Here is a 20,776-nt window from a genome sequence, read left to right on the forward strand (position 1 = left end):
TACAGAAAGTGGGATTTTATCTGAGATTTTAAAAAAGTCAAGAGGCAGAGATGTGTAGTGAGAGAATTATCTCTCTAGGCATGGGAAGCACTCCACAGCTGAATATAGCAAATAAAAATGAGGGAAGGCAAAAGATGGACAGGCTTGTGTGAGGAATGGTAAAGAAGCCAGTATCACTGGATAATAAAATATATTCAATGTGTCAATGACATCCTAAGTCCAGTCTTCATCTCTATCTTATGTTTCTATCTGATTAACACTGAGCTGGGCTCTAGAGGTAAAGACAGAGAGTCCTAAGCTTTCTTGCCTCACCAAATTTCTCTTGCTCCAGAGATATCCTCAGAGTGCTGAATATCCTTGGTTTAGAGCAGGGAGTACAGGGATGGAAAAAAGTGTGAATTGTCTGTATCAAATGTTGAATAGTGAAAGTGAAAGGTGAGAATGGGGATAGTCATTCACTTAATGAAGGACCTGGAAAGATGATGATTCTTGAGAGTTTTTTTGGCATCAGAGACAGAATATCGTTCTAGGGATAAATGGACCATTTTTCCAAAATTGGCTAGCAATTTTCTGATTATCTGTTCTTATTTTTTTTAATATGTGAAGTCGTGCAAAACATATTTTCATGTTACCCTTGTTGTAAAATACACACACACACACACACACACATACACAAGAAAATAAAGTAAAACAAATTTTCTTCAATTTACACTAAAAATCCATCCATTCTCTCTAGAGGTGGGCAGTATTTTTCATCATGAGCCCTTTGGAAATGTGAATCATTGTATTGATCAGAGTAGCAAAGTCTTTCACATTTGATCATTGTTACAATGTTGCTATTACTGTGCACAATGTTATCCTGATTCTGCTCATTCCACCCTGCATCAACTCATACGTCTTTCCACAATTTACTGAAATCATCCCTTTTATTATTTTTCACAGCACAACATATTACAGTATTCCATCATAATTATATACCACTACTTGTTCAGCCATTTCTCCAATTAATGAACATCCTCTCAATTCCTTTGCCACTATTAAAAAACTGTTATAAGTATGTTTGTACCTATGGATCCTTTTCCATTTTCCTTGATTTCTTTGGGATACAGACTTAGTAGCAGTATTGCTGGGTCAAAGGATACACACACTTTTATAGCCTTTTGGCTATAGTTCCACATTGTCTCTATAATGGTTGGGCCTGTTCACAACAGTACATTGATGTGTCTATGTTCCACATCTCTTTTGGCATGTCATTTTCCATTTCTGTCATGTTAGCCAATCTGATGGATATAAGATGATATTTGAGAAATGTTTTAATTTATATTTGTTTCTCCATGCCTATTAATAGCTTTGATTTCTTCTTTTGAAAACTTCATGTTCTAATCCTTCAACCATTTTATCAATTGGGGAATGGCTCTAATTTTTATAAATTTGTCTTAGTTCCCTAAATATTTGAGAAATGAAAACTTTATCAGAGAAATTTGCTGCAAATTTTTCCCATTTCCTGTTTTCCTTTAATTTTGTCTACATTTCTTTTATCTATACAGAAACTTTTAAATTTAACGTTGATTAATTGTCCTTTTGTGGCAGGCAATACATTATAGTGAAAAGTTCCCAGATCTTAGAGTCAGGTCCCATGGATTTCAGTAACAAATTTGTCTCAGACTCATTGCTTGATCTTTGGACAAGTCGTTTTGCCTCTTTAGGGCACAGGTTAGTTATCCCCAGAGGTGAGTCGGTTCAATTTGACAGACATCTATTAATCATTACTGTATTGTGGCTATATGCTAGAGATACAAAGAACAAGGAGTTTGCATTCCCCCATAGTTCATGGAGTGGCTACAGTATGCATGCAGATAAGTTAATGTAACATAATGTCAGGAGGGAAAACACTGGAGAAGATTAGGGAAGGCTTCTAGAAGTGGCACCCAACCTGAGCCTGGAGGGAACAAAAAGATTCTGAAAATCTGAGAAGAGGAATAAGGATAGTTTAGCATAATGGTAGGAGATGGAACATTGATTTCAGGGAGCAGCTAGTAGCTAAGTTTGGTTAGAAAATAGATTTTGTAAAGGAAATATGAGCTACTATAAAAGTAGATTAGATCTAGCTTGTGGAATACTTTAAATACCAAGATGAGGAGTAATATTAATGTAATTTAAAATAATAAGTAATATAGGAATAATATTAATATATGAAGTAAAAATTATTATTACTTATTCTAGAGGTAATAGAGAGCTACTAGAAGGAAAGCTTTGTTTTTATTTGTTTTTTCAAGATGATGGTCATCTTGTTTTAGAAAGATAATTCGGTCAGCTATGTGGAAATAGGGTAGCCAAGTAGCTACCTAGGGCTCAGAGAAGGTACAGGTATGAGAGATATTGTGGGGATGGAATCATTCTCAAGATTTGCTAGTGGAGGAAAAATAATTAAAACATTGGGAAAAAATATGGAGTGGTCCGGAGTTTAAATCCAGCTTTAGACACTTAACACTTACCAGCTGTGTGGACAAATCACTTAATCCCAATTGTTTCCCTAAAAAAGAGGCTTGCCAGTGGATTAGTTTTTGTGGGGAAGGGGGAGAAAAATGGGAGTCAAGGAAAACTTCAGGGTTATAAACCTGAGTGACAGGAAAGGTGCCCTCAGTAAAACTAAGGAGGTTAGGAAGGGGGGTGGATTTAGGAGGAAGAATGAGTTCCATTTTTAACATCGAGTTTTAGATGCTAACTATATGTAAGAAAGATGTCAAATAGATAATTAGTGTTAGGGGTCAGGAATTCAGGAGAGAATGGAATTAGATATATAAATTTGTGAGCTACCTAATGAAACTGAAAAGAGTGGCTAAAGTCAGCAAAGGAGGAGAGCAGACAGAGAAAGAAGAGATGACTGTGGTCTGAGCTTTGGGGAAATCTGCTCTTGAAGGGGAAGAACAGGAGATGGACAATGATCTTACACAGGAGATTAAGAAAGCTGTCAGATAGGAAGAAAACTGGGAGTGAGAAATGCTATGGAAGCCTCTAATACTACATTCAGGAGAGAGGATCAAGAGAAGGAAGCTAAGAGAAATTTGTTGCCCCTAAAGAAAGCAATTTCAGTAGTGTGATGGAGTTGGGAGTCAGATTGCAAAAAGTTGAAAAGTAAATTGGTGGTAAGAAAGTGGAGGCAGCCTGTGTAGACAACTTTTTCCAGGAGTTTGTCAGAGAAAGGGAAGGGGAGATTTGGGCAATAGTTTGAGAACATAGTGGGTTAAAATGAAGGCTTTTTTAAAGGATGAGAATATATAATGTGTATAGTAATATCTTTATCACCCAATAGAGATAGATCTTGGGGAAGGAGACAGGAAGTAGAGAGAAATTGAAGATTAAAGAGAAAGAGTGATTGCTGGGGAAAGTTAATAGGAAAGAATGAGATCCAGGGCATAAGTAGAGGGTTAGCTTTGGCAAAGAGAAGGACTACCTTTTATTTAGAAACTTGATTGAGAAGCAGAGTTTTTAGGTATAGTAGGAGTTTTTAGAGTATAATCAAGCTTGTGTTGATGACTTCTCTTGCTCCTCCCTTAAAATAGAGGTAAGGTTCTCTGTTAAAAGGGAGGAATGGCTTGGTGTTGGGGTTTTGAAAAAGGAAGAGAAAGACCGATTAATTGGACAGGCTTTCTGGTGTTTCAGGATTCATGAAAAGTAGTAGAGTCACATTAAAGAGGGAGGCTAGAGATGAATTTTCTTTCAAAGAAAATCAGGTTTCTATGAGTACAAAAAGATGAATAGAGGATGAGAAGAGATCTAAGATGAAAGGAGATTTGGTAATAATGGAACTAAAGTGCTGGAGGGCATAATGAAAGGGGAGGGAAAAGGATAGGAAGTGGGTAGGCCTAGGACAGGGATGAGAATTCAGGGAGAGGTAGCAGCAGATGGAGACTTTGAACCATGTGGATTAGGGGCGCTTTTGCTAGCTCAAGAAATGGGACCATACCTATTGATCAGGGCACTTAGTTGAATAGAATCAATTTAATTCAACAAACATTTATGAGATTCTTACTATGAGGCAGGCTCTGGGGCAGGTTCTGGGGTTTGGGCAATAACAAAATAAAAATAGTGCTTACCCTTAATGAGTGTGCATGCTACTGGAATTACCACACATTTGTATAATATCTCCTTTAAATTTTCAAAGCAACCGCATATTATTATATATCCTTGAATCCTCATAATAAACCAACCAAAATAGATATTATGTCCATTGTACAGATGTAGAAATTGAAGCACACAGAGGTTGGGCTGTTTGTCTATGATCTCAGGGCACCTTACTATTCTGTCTCTCTACCACATTGCTTCAGGGGGCACAGTACCCGAGAAGGGTGTGGTAAAAATAGTCTCCATCCTGGATTTTTAATTTACTTCCCCTCTCCAACACAATCTTGGTGATGAGAGGATAACTGGAATGGGGATTCAGGCTGTGCATCTGGATCATTAAATACCCAATAATCATATTCCTAAGGACTGATTCCAATTCATATGTCAATAGAGTAGAGGCCCTAGGCCAGGCTTCTCCACCCAGGTAGGCAGCAGACAGCAGCAGAGATTAGCTCTGCTCTGGAGGTAATTAAAGGATTGGATAATTGTTAAATTCCCTTTGAAGCTCTAACATTTGATGCTTTTCTATTGGTAAGATAAATTGTCTACTTCAGCAAACTTTATTTTAGACTGGGTTTCAATTGCTTTCCAACAAGGTTTGTCTTGCCTCCAGGAGCAGGACTGTGATTACGGAAAAACGAGATGTTACAAGAATAATCTGACCTAGTCTAGCAGAGACTTGTAGACAGATCTGAATGCACCGCTCCAAATCTCAAGGAGACTAGAGTTGCATCTTTGTCAGGAGTGTGAGAATTACTGGGCTTGGAATTCTACCGATTACAAGCAGATATTTATACTCTAAGGGTACAATTCTCTTTGGGAGGGTCAAAATAAAAATCATTTCCCCTGGTTGCTTGGGAAAGGGGAATGGTGCAACAGATCTAGAAAGTGTTAGTTTAATCTTAGTGATTTAGTTTCCCCTCTTCACCATACATTTAATAAACAAAGGACAATCATAGATAGCAAGCAAACATACTTATCAAACAAAGAAAATAAACCAATAATTGGGAAAACTGTGCAGATTTGTTTGGGTGATAGATTACACAAGAATAAAGATCTGGAAGTGAGAGAAAGTTTCAGTTTAAGCAGGGACAAAACTAACTCATCTAATGGTATATTCAGTCTCTGGGGGGTGCTGATTTTGGGAATCAAAGGCAATATTGAGCTATGGACTCCTCCCCAAATCCCTTTTGCCATTCAGAGTTTGCTGCTCTTCTCTCAAAAGCCTCTCAACCAATCAGGATACATGTCTCTAAGCATCATACATAGTCTTTCAGGGAACCACCAAACCTAATTGGGGGTGGGGTTATGGAGATCCAGCCTTGTCCCATCTCAATTGTCAGCAAGTGAATTCTGTTTATCTCTAAAATAAGCACCTAATTCAAACTCTTCCTTCTCCTCTCTTCCCCATTGGTGTCTCTTCCCAGACTTTGTTCCTAGCCTGACTGACAAGGCTGCTCCTTGAGATTCAACTCCTTAATAAATGAGCATTTATTTAGTACCTGTTGTGTACTACACTGTGTGTTGAGTGCTGACAATATAGAAAGAAAGAGAAAAGATAATTCCTTCTCAAGAGGAGCTCACACTCTAATGAGGGAGGCAAGTATGTACAAATAAGTTCTACACAGAATAAATGGGAAATGTTAGAAGGAAAAGGAAAGGCTTCTGGTAGAATGTTAAGTTTTAACTGAGACTTGAAGAAGCCAGGAGGCAGAGATGAGCAGAAAGAGCCTTTGATAGGAGTTTCACCTTAGTTCAACCAACATGTATTAAGTGCCTACTAGATGTAAGAGAGCATGCTAGGTGTCAAGAATACAAAGACAAAATAGACCTGATCCTCAAAGGAGGGGATTAAGGGGAGGAATAGAACACAATCTGTACACAGAGAAGGAGATGACAAGATTACTGAGGCAGATACCAGCATGGGACAGACACATAGAATATTTTTCTCTCTCTCTTACCCAGGCATACAAACATACCCCTCTCCATTCACTGCTCACAAGAAGTTTCATCTTCTCTCAATAAACTCCCTCCTACTCTCTCCCCTTCTATTTATCATTTAATGGTGGTGCTCTTCATATTTTCATGGCTGTCATCCAAAAATGTTCATTTGTGGCCTCTTTCCAAAATCAATCCCTTCTTTTACACATTCTCTTCCTAGATGTTCCAGGAATTAGAAGTGAAGTACTCCTTCCAAAAGCAGAAAGACAAAGTTATGATTACTTTGACAATTCTAGGTCACAAATTCTTATTTTCATGAAAAAAGGAGCATTTCTTTCCCTCTGTGAGCATTCTAGAGGACGAAAAGTTTGGATAATGAAGGTGATTCCATATGCTGATTGTGAAGCCCTGAAGAGGGTTTCAATGTCCAGAATGGAGAAGGGCACCAAGATTATGGCATCTGAAGATCCAACAAAGGAACTGAACATGATTATCTGAGAGAAAGGAAGACTTGGTTTTTGTGGGAGAAAGTAGAAATGTTCACAAACTTTAAAGAACTGTTACATGGAAGAAGAATTATATTCATTTTGCTTGCTTATAGAAGGAAGAGGAGTGATGAGTAGAAATTATAAAGTAGAACATTTTGACTTGATGTCTAGAAAAACTTCCTGATGACTAAAGCTCTCTAAGAATAAAATATATTGTCCTGGGAAGCAGTGATTCCCCCCCCCCCACACCTCCCTAGTGGTCTTTAGTCAAAAGCTGAGTGACTACTTGTTTATCATAGAGGTGATTATTGGTCATTCATGAGATGTCCTTTTAGAACCATTCCAATGTCGAGATTCTTTGAGCCTGCCCTAATTCTAGAAGGAATTTGGGGTTAGGGAGAATGATGGAAGCAACCAGCTTAGAGATCTTCCAGGCAAGACTTTGAGATCTTCTGAGACACATATTTAGTGGTTAGAAATCTGTGATCTAAAGCTTTCTTTTTGAGGAGTTGGGTGAGTAGAAAGGGCAATTCTAGTTGTGGAGAGCAAGAATGGAATATTGACTATTAAGTAATACTCTCACAGAGGCAGCTAAGAAACAAAGAGTTTCTTAGGGACTTTTAGAAACTTAGGAAGACGGGTTGAGAGGACCTGTTGTCCAGCATTGTCCCTCAAAGTAATTCTCCCTCAGTTCCAACCACATTGATATATATATATATATATATATATATATATATATATATATATATATATATATATATATATATATATATAACTTAAGGTTTGCAGTTTTAAAGCTAAGTTGAGAACTAGTCTTTAAAAAATCATCCCTTCCAGAGAGAGAACTATGAAGAGTGAATATGGATCGAAGCATAGTGTTTTCAATTTGTTGTTGTTGTTTGTTTGCTTGTTTTTTTCTTTCTTATGTTTTTTTTTTCCTTTTGATCTGATTCTTCTTGTACAACATGACAAATATAGAAATATGTTTAAAAGAATTATATGTATTTAACTTATATCAGGTTACTTGCTGTCTTGGGGAGGGAAAAAATTTGGAACACAAAATGAATATTGAAAACTATCTTTACAAGTATTTGGAAAAATAAAATACTATTGAGGAAAAACTCATCCTTAAGAAGGAAATTCCCCATCATCTTTCTTCAGAGGCTCCAGATAGTTTAATAACGAAGCTCTTTTCAAGTCTCTGGTATTAGGGGGTGATGATACAATCTGTGGACTATCTAGATCCCTTACTATGCTTCATTTTCTTGTAGGCAACATACTCCTTGATTGCCATTCTCATCATTGTAGAGGTAGTTGATGTATAATAGAAATGTTGTTCATTCTTCCTTTTCGAAAAGGATCAATGATGTCATAGATGCTGTCTTGATTTGTGTGTGAACTAGATTTAAGGAAGGCACAGTTGCACTAAATTGTCAGTCTCACTTTTTCTTCCAGCATTATTGAAGTACAAGGGAAAGATGACTGGTGATGGTCTGGGATGCAGTGGATGACCTTGGTGTCTTTGATTTGTGACCATGCTCTAGGTACTCTTTAGAGCCTGTTTCAGCTGCCTTCATGGCCATTGGGACAAATTGCTCTCATCCATCTATTCCACTGGTGGAAGCCTTCACATGCTTAGGGTAGACATCCCCCTAACTCACCAATGAGTGTAAGGATTATTGGTTAGCTTCAACCTGGTTTAGCTTATCTGCTGAGATAATTTATCTTGCCAGGTGTGGCCACTATTCGTGCTATACCTTCTTGTAGACACAGGTAAGATTTGAATGCCAGGTAGAAATCAGCCCTCACACAAGAGGTTCTAGTTTTCCTTGAATGCACCACAATGGTACTAAGAATGCCAAGATGTGAGGCCATTTTCAGAACTGTTGGCTTGCAGAATTCTTCTACCATCTAGGCTGATTTCAAGGTCGTATTCTATTAAAAGGAGGAGATATATATGAATAGAGAGTAAGAAAAGAGCCCACTAATTACAAGTGTCAAACAAGATAACATATATGAAAACACATTGAAAAGTATAAAGTAATATATTTGTTTCCATGTTGTTCCCCCATTAGACTGGGGGCTTGTTGAGATCAGGAACTATTTTTTTGCCTCCTTTTGTATCCTCAAAATTTATCATAGTTCCTGACACATAGTAGGCACTTAATAAATATCTATTGAATAGAAATATGGAAGCACATTGAAAAGGATTATACTTGCATGTTGATTCCCCTTTTAGACTGGTAAATGTCTGAAGCTGAATTTGAACTCTTGTCTTGGGCCCAGGTACAGTGTCCACTTCACTGCACCACCTCACCTTCCTTGGAGAAACTTCATTGCCATTTGGTAATGGAAAGAGTCCTGTACTTTGAATAAATGAAAGAACTTAACTATTCAGGGCCTCAGTTTCCTTATTTGTAAAATTGGAAGCTTAGGTTGCCTGGAGCTCTATTATTCTATGATTAGAATGGCTGATAGGGAACTTAAAACTTCCTCCAGGGCTTAGCACAGTTCCTGGCACATAACAGGCATCTACTAAATATTTATTGAATGAATCTTTGAAAGAATCACACGGTTTTGCCCAAGGCCAGCCCTCTCTATCACTGCTGGTTAATACCACTATCAAAAGGGGAAAGCAAAGTGAGCTCCAGATCCTTCAATTTTGCTTTTTTTTTTTTATTAGCAGTTCTGGTAAAAGGTTGTGTGGGGAGGAGGTTGGAGTTCTTGGATAAAATTAGACTTTTGGATTCTTCATGCTTTCTCTGTGTGTCCCCCATTTGGAAAGATAATTGACAGTGGGCCAGAGTTTAAAGAAATTAGAATTATGTTTCTTTCTCCCATCTTGTATTCCTTTAACACTTACACCCAGGGTTGCATTTCTGAATCCTGAGACCCGAGATAGAACGTCTCTTTAGTATCTATTAAAAAGAGATTTCCTTGAAGAAGGTCCCTCCTTATTTCATATCCATTTCCTCTTTCCCTTCTCCTTTTCCTGCTTTTTTTTGCCCACGTTGCTGCTTTCTGTGACTCTCTATTAGTTTTTTTAATGGTATTTTATTTTTCCCAGTTATATATAAAGACAATTTTTAATATTCATTTTTACAAAATTTTGAGTTTTGAATTTTTCCCTATCCTTCCCCTCTTCCTAAGATGATAAACAATTTGATATAGATTATATATGTACAATCATGTAAAGCACATTTTTCCATATTAGCCATGTTGTGAAAGAAAATATAGACTAAGGAAAATACACACACACACACACACACACACACACACACACACACGAGAAGTAATAACAGTATAATTCAATCTGTGTTCAGAGTCCATCGGTTCTTTTTCTGGATGTGGACAGTGTTTTTCTTCATAGTGACTCTCTTTCTTGCTGGTTTTGTCCAATTCTTTCTTCATTGTCCCCTGATCAGCCTAGTTCCCAGGATTGCCTGGGGATGACCAGGCCTTTCTTGGGCCTGCTGAAGAAAAGACATCAGAACAAATTTTAGACCAAAAAAGTCTGGAAAAGCTTCATCACTGGAAGGTTAAAGCTATTTATGGTGCTGACGGATCCCTCTCTGGGGCCTTTTCTCTGACACGGGAAGGGAAACCATGTCTCAGTGTCCCCAGGGAAGCCACAGGGTGCTAGGCTTTTAGGAAAATTTGACTATTCACTTCCCAGCGTAATAGCATTATTTCTGAGTTGATGAGATGCCCCTGAATTGATAGGACACTTCTGAGCTCAAAACTGCTAAGATGATTAGCCCATTTCATGACAGAATCTTTCCTGATGTGAAAAGAGAACAATCCCAGGAATAATAATAATAATAAGCATGTGGATAGCATTTATTTTATTTTTGGAGGCAATCAGGGTCAAATGACCCAGGAGCACACAAGTAAGTGTCTAATGCTGGATATAAACTCAGGTTCTCCTGATTCTAGGGCCAGAGCTCTATCCACTGTACCACCTGCCAGCCCTAGAATAGTGTTTAAAGAGTTGCAAAGCACTTTACAAATAGCATCTCATTTGATCCTCTCAACAACCCTGGAAGATAAATGCTATGGATATCTTCATTTTTCAGATAAGGAAACTGGCAGATGAGGTGACCTGGTAAGGGTCACAATTTTATGAGGTTGGATTTCAACTCATATTTTCCTGATTCCAGAACATGTACAGTTGGAGCCAGATTTGAAGTTCTGACAGTTACATGCCCCATTTTTTAGACAATGAGCCCACTTTAGATGTGAGGGCCTGTTGCTGTTAGAGAGGAGAGCATTAATCTCCTTTTTCTACCAACCTAGCAGAGTCTGTATGTGCTAGTGAGAGCACTAGGATGGGGTCAAGAGACTTGGGGTTGGGTCGAGATCCTGCCACTGACTAGCCCTGTAGGCAAAAGCAATCACTTGGACTCTCTGGACCGCAGATTCCTAAAGTGTGATACCTTTACCAGGATGGCTACAAGTAGAGAGTGTATATGAGTACACCCTGGTTAACAGGAAGACAAGTACTAAAGGAGAGATCATCAGAAGGGTGAATTGTCTTCTATCTTGGCTAGGAAACTTCTGGATGAGTTAAAAAAAGGTAGCATTGGAGGGGAAAGAAAGAAAACAGATTTACAGGTGGAAGACCAGAGTCAAATCTTCTATTGCCTCTGTGGCCTTGAGGAAAATTACTTATTCTCTGAATTTCAGTTCCCTTAACTATAAATTTGGGAAATTGAGTTAATTTCTAAAGTCTCTTCCAACCCTAGATCCTAAGGTTTTATGATGCATTTTGAACTTAGGGTGGGTAGTAGGTGAAAATTCTTCTGTTTTCTCTATGTTGCTCATTCTTCAACATTCTTCCTTGTTCCCCATACTCTTCTACCTCTTAAGATAACTCACTCCTTCTCCTATCTTCCTCTTTCCCTCCCTCCCTCCTTCTCTCTCTCTTTCTGTATCAATGTGTCTGTACCTCTGTATCTCTGTCTCTATCTCTGTCTTTGTCTCTCTCTGCCTTTATTATTTACTTTAAAATAAAGTACATTTATTTTACTTTATTATTAGCAAGAAAATTAAAGTTGGAAACTTTAATAGATAGAGAGAGAAAACATTTATTAAATGCTTACTATGCGTCAGGCACTATAGCAAGCAAGATGATCCTTTCTCTCAACGAACTCTAATGTGGGAAGAGAACACGGTGACAGGGAGCTGGAAAGGGATGAGGGATGAAAGAACAAGACCATAGACAAAGATACCCAGAGAGTGGAGTTGGGAGAGAAGAGGGATTGATGGGCTTGGATGAGCCCTTCCCCTTGACTGACTGTGCTTCCCATGCCATATCTGCTCCTCCTTCCCCACTCCAGGAGCAGCCTCATACTGGTATCCTCCTATTTCCTTCCATTCAGGACACATTTTGAGCCCCCAAGCCTGGGGTGCAACAATTCCCAGTTGCATCCAACCCCTGACAGCTCCTTAGAAGAGCTGAGAAGGAGGTGAAGTGAGAGCTAGAAAGGGGAAGAAGACACAGCCAGAGGCGTCCAGGATTCCTGCTTCTTGGGAGGCGACAGCTCTTCTAGGAGGGTCAGGGGTTAGGGGCCGGCAGGGTTCCAAGGATCCTGAGAAAATGTGCATCTGGAGGAAAGCAGCTGGAGGAAAACTGAGAGAGTGACAGAGAGGGGCAGCCAGGGAGTCAGGTTTAGCCCACAGCTGCGGATGGAGAGAGGGACAAAGATCAGGGCTTCTCAGACTGGAGCTTCTCACAACCAGCCGGAATGTGGGAGGGGAATGAGTATGCAGATACCCAGGCAACCTGTACAGGAGCACGAACATGGGAGATGCTGAGGGATAATGTAGCAATCCTCTTCAAAGTGCTGTGCCATCTGTTATTCATCTGAGCTTCACAATAGCCCAGTGACAAATGACATTTCTATAGTATGGTACATTTTTCTGAGCACTTTACATATATTATCTCATTGGAGTCTCATACCTGCCTTATGAAGTTACTGTTACTCTCATTCTACAGACAGAAAAACTGACAACCAGATCAAATGAAGGTTTTAAAAATTTTTGGGTTTTTTTCAATGAACAAAAATCTATTTCTCTCCTTTTTTTCTCTTCTCTCCAATCCTATTTTAAAAAAAAGAAAAGAAAAACAAAGTCCTTACTCCAAATACGCATAGTCATTTAAAACAAATTCCTGCATTGTCCATATCTAAAAATACGCTCCATTCTGCACCCTGAGTCCATCCCCATTCGATCAGGAATAGCAAGCTTTATCATCAATTATATTTTATAATATACATATACATATTTATTATAAATCACTTAGAGTTATTATTTCTACACCTTGCAGATGAGAAAACAGGCCCATAAGGCAACATAACTCCTCTGATATCCTGTATCCTGTGAGTAGCAAACCAATCTCAACATAGAAATTATTTTCCCTATCTGTGCCTCAGTTTCCTCCTCTATAAAATGAGGGGGCAAACGAGAGAATTTCTGAAGTCTTTTATAAGTAAAACATTATTATTTAATTGTTATGGGCCAGAACTTGAAACAAGGTGCTAAGTCAGTGGAACTGATGGAGACAATGGTTATTTAGCATAGTGCTTAACAGTTCTCTAGTTCAGTACATGTACTTAGTACTTACTATAATTCCACAAGATTCACACCTTTAAGAGAGCATGTATAAGCTAGGAGCCTCAACCAGGATTCAGTCAGGGAGATCAGAAGCCAGAGAAGGCAGGCGGGAGCTCAAGCTCTGGGAACCAAGGCCAGACTGAAAGTCTCTCCAGAAAGCTGCCCAGCCCCAGGAAGAGATAATAAAGGATCTGGACTTTAACTCCTGGCTGCACTTGTGGTGATTACTGAACTGAAATGAAGGCTGCTCCCAGAGACCTCAAGAAAACCCAAACAAGAAAAGATTACATTTTAGAGAGAATATTACATTTAATGATGCTGATCTTGGTTTCCCAAGTTTGGTATTCTCTCTACCATATTGTGTTTCCACAAATAATCTGGCTCCATTAATTTGGGGGAGAGGTAAGGACAGTATGGTGGGGAAATTTTGGGAAAGGTGTTGATGGAAGTGGCCATGTCTAGGCTATAAAAAGTGTTGGTTGTGCTTTTGGGGGCAGAGCCCTAGTGATAAAGGATGATTCCAAGACATTCAACTCCTCCTCCCATTTCTGGCAAGTTTAGGGGAATAGGATAGAATGAGGTTGTCTCTGCATTTTAGTCACCTTGTCTATTAGAAAGAACAAGCTTACTCATTTTTTGACTCTCCAAGGAATCATGTGGACAGAAAGTAGTGAATAATTATAATACCTCAATAAATATTTACTAAGTATCTATTATGTACCAGGCACTGTGCTAGACACTAAGAATATAAAGATAAAAAGAAAATTATCCTCATGGAGTTTATGTTCTATTGAGAAAAATCATAATAAAATAAAAAATGATATATAAAATATTTCCAGTGCACATATGTGAACCTATGCCCATATGAACATAATATGTACATATACAAAATGGATAAAAGATGATTTTAACTGATATTCATAGGGAGAAGTATTTCTTTGCTCTAGGAAATTCCCTGCAGATTAGCACCTTTTTTGCAATTTAGGAGAGTTTGCCCAGAATATGGAGAGGTTAAGAGACTCCTGCAGTTCATGCAGAATTAGCATTTATATAGTCCTTTAAAATCAGTAAGCATTTAACATACATCAGCTTATTTGAGTCTCACAAAAAGCCTGTGAGAACATTCCTTCAGATTCTTTCTGTTACTCCCATTTTACAGCTGAGGAAACAGTGATACACTGAGAGGCTGAAGTGACCTGCTGACTAGTAAGTATCAGATGCAAGATTTGAAATCAGGCCTTCCTGACTGGAAGATTCAGCACATTAACCACTGTGCAAACTTGCCTCAAGAAATTCCATGCAAGGTGCTATCTTTGAGGAGAGAATCTGAATGAATCCTCCCAGAGCTGGGACTGGAGCAACATTTGGTATCTTTAGCTAGATATGCCTGGAAAAGCAAGCCAGGTCTCAGGCAGGAGTTTGAGTTTAGCACAATATATGGAATATAACTGGCCCCTAATAAATGCTTTTTGACTGACAGATTAACTGGGGCTAGATCTTCTTGAGCCCCAAGTTGTGTGTAGGTAGGTTGCCGGGGGACCTTTCATTGACTAATTTAGCCAATATTGATTAAATATCTACTGTATACAAGGCCTAACGCTAGGGTTCAGAAGGGCCTCCAGTTTGAGTAAGGCTAGGGATTGTTTCCATATACCATTTCTATTCTTGGGGTTCCTCTTCGACCTCCAGAATTAACACTGCTAAATTCTAGCTACATCTTGAAGGTTTCAAGGCCTCTAGGAGAAAGCAAGTAGATTCCTCAACTCTGCTCCTGGTCCTGCCTCTGCCTCTGATAGATAGTTACCGGTCCATCTCCCTCCCTCCCTCCATGCTTTAGTCCCCCACTCTGTGCTTTGGGGAAAAGGCCCATTGTCATTTATTTTGGTGTCAGTAACTTGGAATCATCACCTTCTTTCCCTCATCTTCTTGCTTCTATCCATGGGAGCAGGGGTAGGGGACAAGAAGGTGAAGGAAAAAGGGAATATTTAAGCCTCTCTTACTTGAAAGTTTTGCTATTAGCTGACCTTCTGCTATCCCAAAGCACCAAATAACAAACCAGAGGGTCACTCATTGACCCTCTTAATTAATGCTGGTAGGATTTGAGAGTCTCTAAATCTAATAATAGCTCCCCCTACTAAGTGTAAAAAAGTCCTTGGAAAGAGTTCTTTTTTTTTGGGGGGGGGTGAAATAAGACCTTGTAGACCTCACTTTCTTTATCTGTAAAATAAAGGAGTTGGACTTATTGGCCTTTGAGATCTCTTCAATTTTTGGTTTATGATCCTGTGATCCCATGTCTCTCATGCTTAGGATATCCCCAACTCCTCCCATCCCCCTCACTATTCAAGGTAGGAGTAAGATAAAAATCCAAGTCTCCAGATTCTCTGTTGCTGCAGCAACCAACCTCTGACAAAGACTCATCAAACACTTTACTGTGTGCAAGGCAGTGGGAGGGAGGCAAAGATGAATAATAAGTAAAGTCTGCCTTCCTGGTGCTTATAGTTTAGGAGAGCTAGGATGGATATGGGAAGAGTTGTCAGGAACAAGGCCTTAAGGGAGCCAAAGGAGAGGCTATTACCTACTGGGGATAATGAAGGAAGGCTTCCAGGAGACCTGGGATTTGAGCTAAGGAGGGAGACTCACAAGTTAATAGATTTAAAGCTAGAAAAGGCTTCGAGACCATCTTGACCAAGCTTCTCATTGCACAGCTGAGGAGCTTTGCCAGATATGTGGTGACTAGAGGGTCACACAGTTATTAAATGGAACATCCAGCCTTCAAACCCAGGACCTTTGGCTGGGACACCAGAGGGAGCGAGCCTGACTTTACTGTGGTAGAGCTGAGGAGATGGGGGTGAGGAAGAGGTACGTGTCCCAGCTGTGGCCTGAGCTGTGGGCTCCTTCACGTCTGAGATGGCCTTAGAGTGCACCCCTGAGGGCACAGAAGGAGGCCCAGGGCAGGCAGAGGTCTGGAGAGTCCAGCTCCCAACTCGGCTCTGTAGGCGTGTGGATAAAAATAAGATGGGATGTCAGGATCTCCTGTCTCCAGGAAGTCAGGATGAGCGATGAGTATCAGGGGACCAGCTCAGCAGAGGAGGAGGGGAGGCCATGAGCAGAGGGACTCTGGACAAACATGTTTGTTTATTATTCTTTTCCCTGGCGCTTAAATCCCTGAGGCTGCTCTCTCTGTCTCTCTCTGTCACTCTGTCTCTGTGTCTCTGTCTCTGTCACTCTTTCTCTCTTTCACTCTGTCTCTCTGTCTCTCTCTGTCTCTGTTTTTCTCTGTCTCTGTCTCTGTTTCTCTGTCTCTGTCACTCTGTCTTACTGTCTCTCTCATTCTCTCTCTCTCATTCTCTCTCTCTCTCTCTCTCTCTCTCTCTCTCTCTCTCTCTCCTCTCTCTCTCTCTCTCTCTCTCTCTCTCTCTCTCTCTCTCTCTCTCTCTCTCTCTCTCTCTCTCTCTCTCTCTCTCTCTCTCTCTCTCTCTCTCTTTCTTCCCCCCTCCCCACAATTCCAGTAGAAGTGAAATGTCCCTGCTGGACGTGCTCCCTTCCCCTTCTTTCCCCCAATCTTCTGTATGCTCCAATGGGATCTTAGGCAGCCATCATACAGGAGGTGATAGGACCAGCTGCCCTGGTCACTCCACATCTGGAGTAGAGCATTCTGTCCTGGGTGTCATGTCTTAGAATGGACACTGATAAGCTGGAGAGTGTCCAGAGGAAGGAGACAGGAATGATGGAGAGACCTGAGACCATAGTTGAAGGGACTGGTTATGTTTAGCCTAAAGTGGAGAAGATTTAAGAGAGACATGATAACTGCCTTCAAGTGCCTGAAAGGCCGTCCCACGGAAGATGAATTAGGCTTTCTCTGTTTGGCCCCAGAGAGAAGAATTAGGAGCATCTAGTACAAGTTGTAATGAGACAGATTTAGGCTCAAGGGAAAAAGGAAAAACACAGCAAAGCTAAAAAGCAAAGTCCAAAGTATAATGGGTGGCTGGAGGAGATTGTGGGCTACCTTTACTGGAACTCTCCAAGCTGAAACTAGAGCACATGGTGTGTGTTTGATCCTGGTACAGGTGGGAATAAGATGATTTCTGAGGGCCCTCCAGCTCTGAGATATTCTAGCCCTTTAGCATGAATAAAGTCCAAAAGCTGCTAAAATTCACATAATCCCTGGAGAAAGAGGAGTCCTTGGCAAAGAAAAAAAATTTCCTAGGATTTCTAATCTGTAAAATGGGAACAATGATAACATCTACCTCCCAGGGTTATTGTGAGGTTCAAATGAATTAACATATATAAAGTATTTTGTAGACCTCAAAACATTTTATTATTGTTAGTTATTGCATATTATTATTACTCAGACTAGTTAAAGAGTGACTTGTGTATTTTTTCTTTTTTTTTAAATTCTGAATTTAACCAATACTAAATAACATGATAATTTCTATATGCAAATCAAAACAGAAAAGGAAGACAGTATATAGAATCTTAAATATTTATTATAAACCATTTGCATTTCTCTTTAGGCATATAATGCATTCAACACATATTTCCAAAATTATCTTGCTTGTCTGCTTTCTACTGACCTCCTTTTATTCTCTTCCATGCATTCTATATGCTTCAGTGAACCTCTTTGCTCACTTAAAAAAATTTTTTTTTGTAACCCCATCACTAGTTCCCATCTTCCTCCCAGCTAAGTTTCCTCACCTCTAATTGAAAAACAGAAAACCTGAAGGGTGACTTATGGATACAATTGTCAAGTTCTGCTCTTCTTCCTCTAGGATATTTCTTAAATCATCTTGTTTCCATTTCCACTGCCACTACCTTAGATTCAGCCTTCATTAGGGCTTGCCTGGGCTATTTCAATTTACTAATCAAATCTGGTCTCCTTGCCACCTGTATCTTTCCTAAACATACATCTATTACAGGAAGTCTTTCCCTTCCCTTCTTTAATTATTTCCTATTTTCCCCTCATATAGCTTTTTTGTATATATTTGTCTACTTGTTTGTCTCCCAGGACCTATCTTTTTCTTCTTTTTCTAACCCCAGAACCTAGCACAGAGCCCGACACAGGAACTCAATAAATAATTTACTGATGACCAGTACACAGATATTCCTACAGAACAATTCCAATTATGCTATTTTTTGCTCAAAATCCTTCAGTGGTTTCCTATTACCTACCAAACAAATTCTAAAGCCCTTTGCCAAAACAATCACTATCCATTCAACTTTGGGTCCTAACAACTTTTGCAGTCTTATTTCCCTCTTTCCTCTACACAGAATTGTACAAAATTAAAGGTGGAAGAAACCTCAGAAGTCATCTAGTCTAGCCCATATGTGAAGCAGGAATAATTTATTTGAAGACATCACTGATGGGGACCCCAGTATCTCCCAAGGCCACACATTTCTCTTTAATTCAATTCTAATTATTAGACAGTTTTTTCCTAAATTTCTAGCCTAAATCTTGATCTCTACAACCTATATTCATAAATCCTATTTTTGCCCCAAATAAAGTCAAATTCCTTTTCAATATGACAACTCTTCAGATATCTGTCTATCCTCTATCATGTCACATCTGTCATGTCTTTCTTCTTCAGGTTAAATATCCCAGATTCCTTCAAATAATCTTCCTATGACAGTTTCAAGTTTCTCAATAGTCTAACCCACCCTCTCCAGATTCAATATTATACTTAGAAGTGATCTTAGGCTACCTAAAATGTGGCACCAATTACTGATTACAGTACTCCAAATATTGTCTTAACACAGCAGGATACAGGGAAACTATCTCTGCCATTGTTCTAAACATTCTACTTTTTTAAATGCAGTCTACAATCATATAACTTTTTTGGGAAACTAATCACTCATACTGAGTTTGCAATTCATTAAAACATTCAAGTCCTTTCCACATGAACTATGGTTTACCCATACCTCCCCTATTTTTTTCTTCTAAAATTTATGTGTGAATCCATATATAGGACTTTTTACATTTATCCCTATCCTATTTCATCTTGTTCAAATCAACTTATTATTCCTTTTCACCAAGATTTTTTAGATTTAGATTTTGTCATATTTCTCTGTCATTAGCAAATTTGATGAACATGCAGAGTAATTGGTAAAAAAAAAAAAAGTATGGTAAACAAAATAGGGCTAAGGGCAGAGTCATGTGGCCCTCCATAGGGGGGAAAATTGTAGAGGCAGATGGCTGCAGCCTTTTCTCTAAGTTTACATTAATTCATTAATCAGCACTCTTTGGGTCCAGTCAGTCAACCTGTTCTAAATTCACTTAATGTACTACCTTCCAGCTGATACCTATTCATCTTGCCAGCAAGGATATTGTTAAATGCCTTCCTGAAATCTAGGCATATTATGTAATTACAAACTGGTAAGTTGGATTCACCTGAGCTACCAAACATGATTATTTTTAAATAAATGAGGTTTACCTGGCATGATTTTCTGTTTATTTATTTATGGACCAAACTTGTAACTTCATTAACATAGGGATCTCCTAGAAAGAAGATTCCCTTTACCAATGTACTTTAGCACCAAACTCTGCAAATTTTAATCAAAGACTTGCCTGGACCACAGAGAGATGAAATGAGTGGCAACTAGTGTATCCCAGAAGCAGGTCTTGAATCCAGGCCTTCCTGAATTTAAGGCTTCCTATCTATTATATCTAGCAATGCTACTTGCTTAATAACTATGAGATGATGGTTGTCTCTGTGTGTATGTGTGTGTGAGAGAGACAAGGGGGGAGAAGGAAGAAAGTGAGGGGGATGAAAGAGGGAGAGAGAGAGACAGACAGAGACAGAGAGAGATAGAGACAGACAGATAGATAGTGAGAGACAGACAGAGAGATACAGACAGAGACAGACAGACAAAGACAAGCAGAGAGAAGGAAGGAGGGAGGGGGAGAGAAAAGAGGGAGGAGAGAAGAGACAGACAGACAGACAGAGAGAGAAGAAGGGAGAGAGATATGCACAGAGAATTTAACGAGAGAGTGAGAGACAGAGAGAGAAAGAAAAAGACAGACACAGAGAGATAATCAGTTCTTCCAAGTGCTTGCAAACTATTCCTTTGAAATGCATCCTAGAATTTGCCAAGAATCAAAGTCAAGGTCACTGAGCTATAGTTTGAAGAATTTGCCAGGAATCAAAGTCAAGGTCACTGGGCTATAGTTTGAAGAATCAACGTTCTCCTTTTTAAAATGAGGGCAATACTTATCTGTCTCCAGTGTGTGGGATCTGCCAATAATGCTCCAGCAATCCCATATGCCAATGCTTTCATTATATTTGAACAATAGTTGACCTGGACCTGGTGAATGGAACTGATTGAAGGCTGTATGATTCACTTTGACCCCCCCCCCCCCTTTTTGAAGAAATTTCATTGGCCTATTAATCATTTTCATTTTCTTCCCTCTTTTGAAAACCTTTCTCTTTGTTAGAGAAAACAAGCAAGTTCCCGTAATCTTTTGTCATCACTCATCTACCTAAAAATGGTGGTAGGCTCTATCTCTTTTTTTCCCCTCCTGGTGATCTCATTGGGTCCCATGTGTTCAATGACCATCTCATCTTTAATTTGTCTATCCAGCTCTAATCTCTCTCTTGAACTGCAGCCTCATA

This window comes from Sminthopsis crassicaudata, chromosome 2, assembly GCF_048593235.1.
Source record: "Sminthopsis crassicaudata isolate SCR6 chromosome 2, ASM4859323v1, whole genome shotgun sequence".
Taxonomy (NCBI): Eukaryota; Metazoa; Chordata; class Mammalia; order Dasyuromorphia; family Dasyuridae; genus Sminthopsis; species Sminthopsis crassicaudata.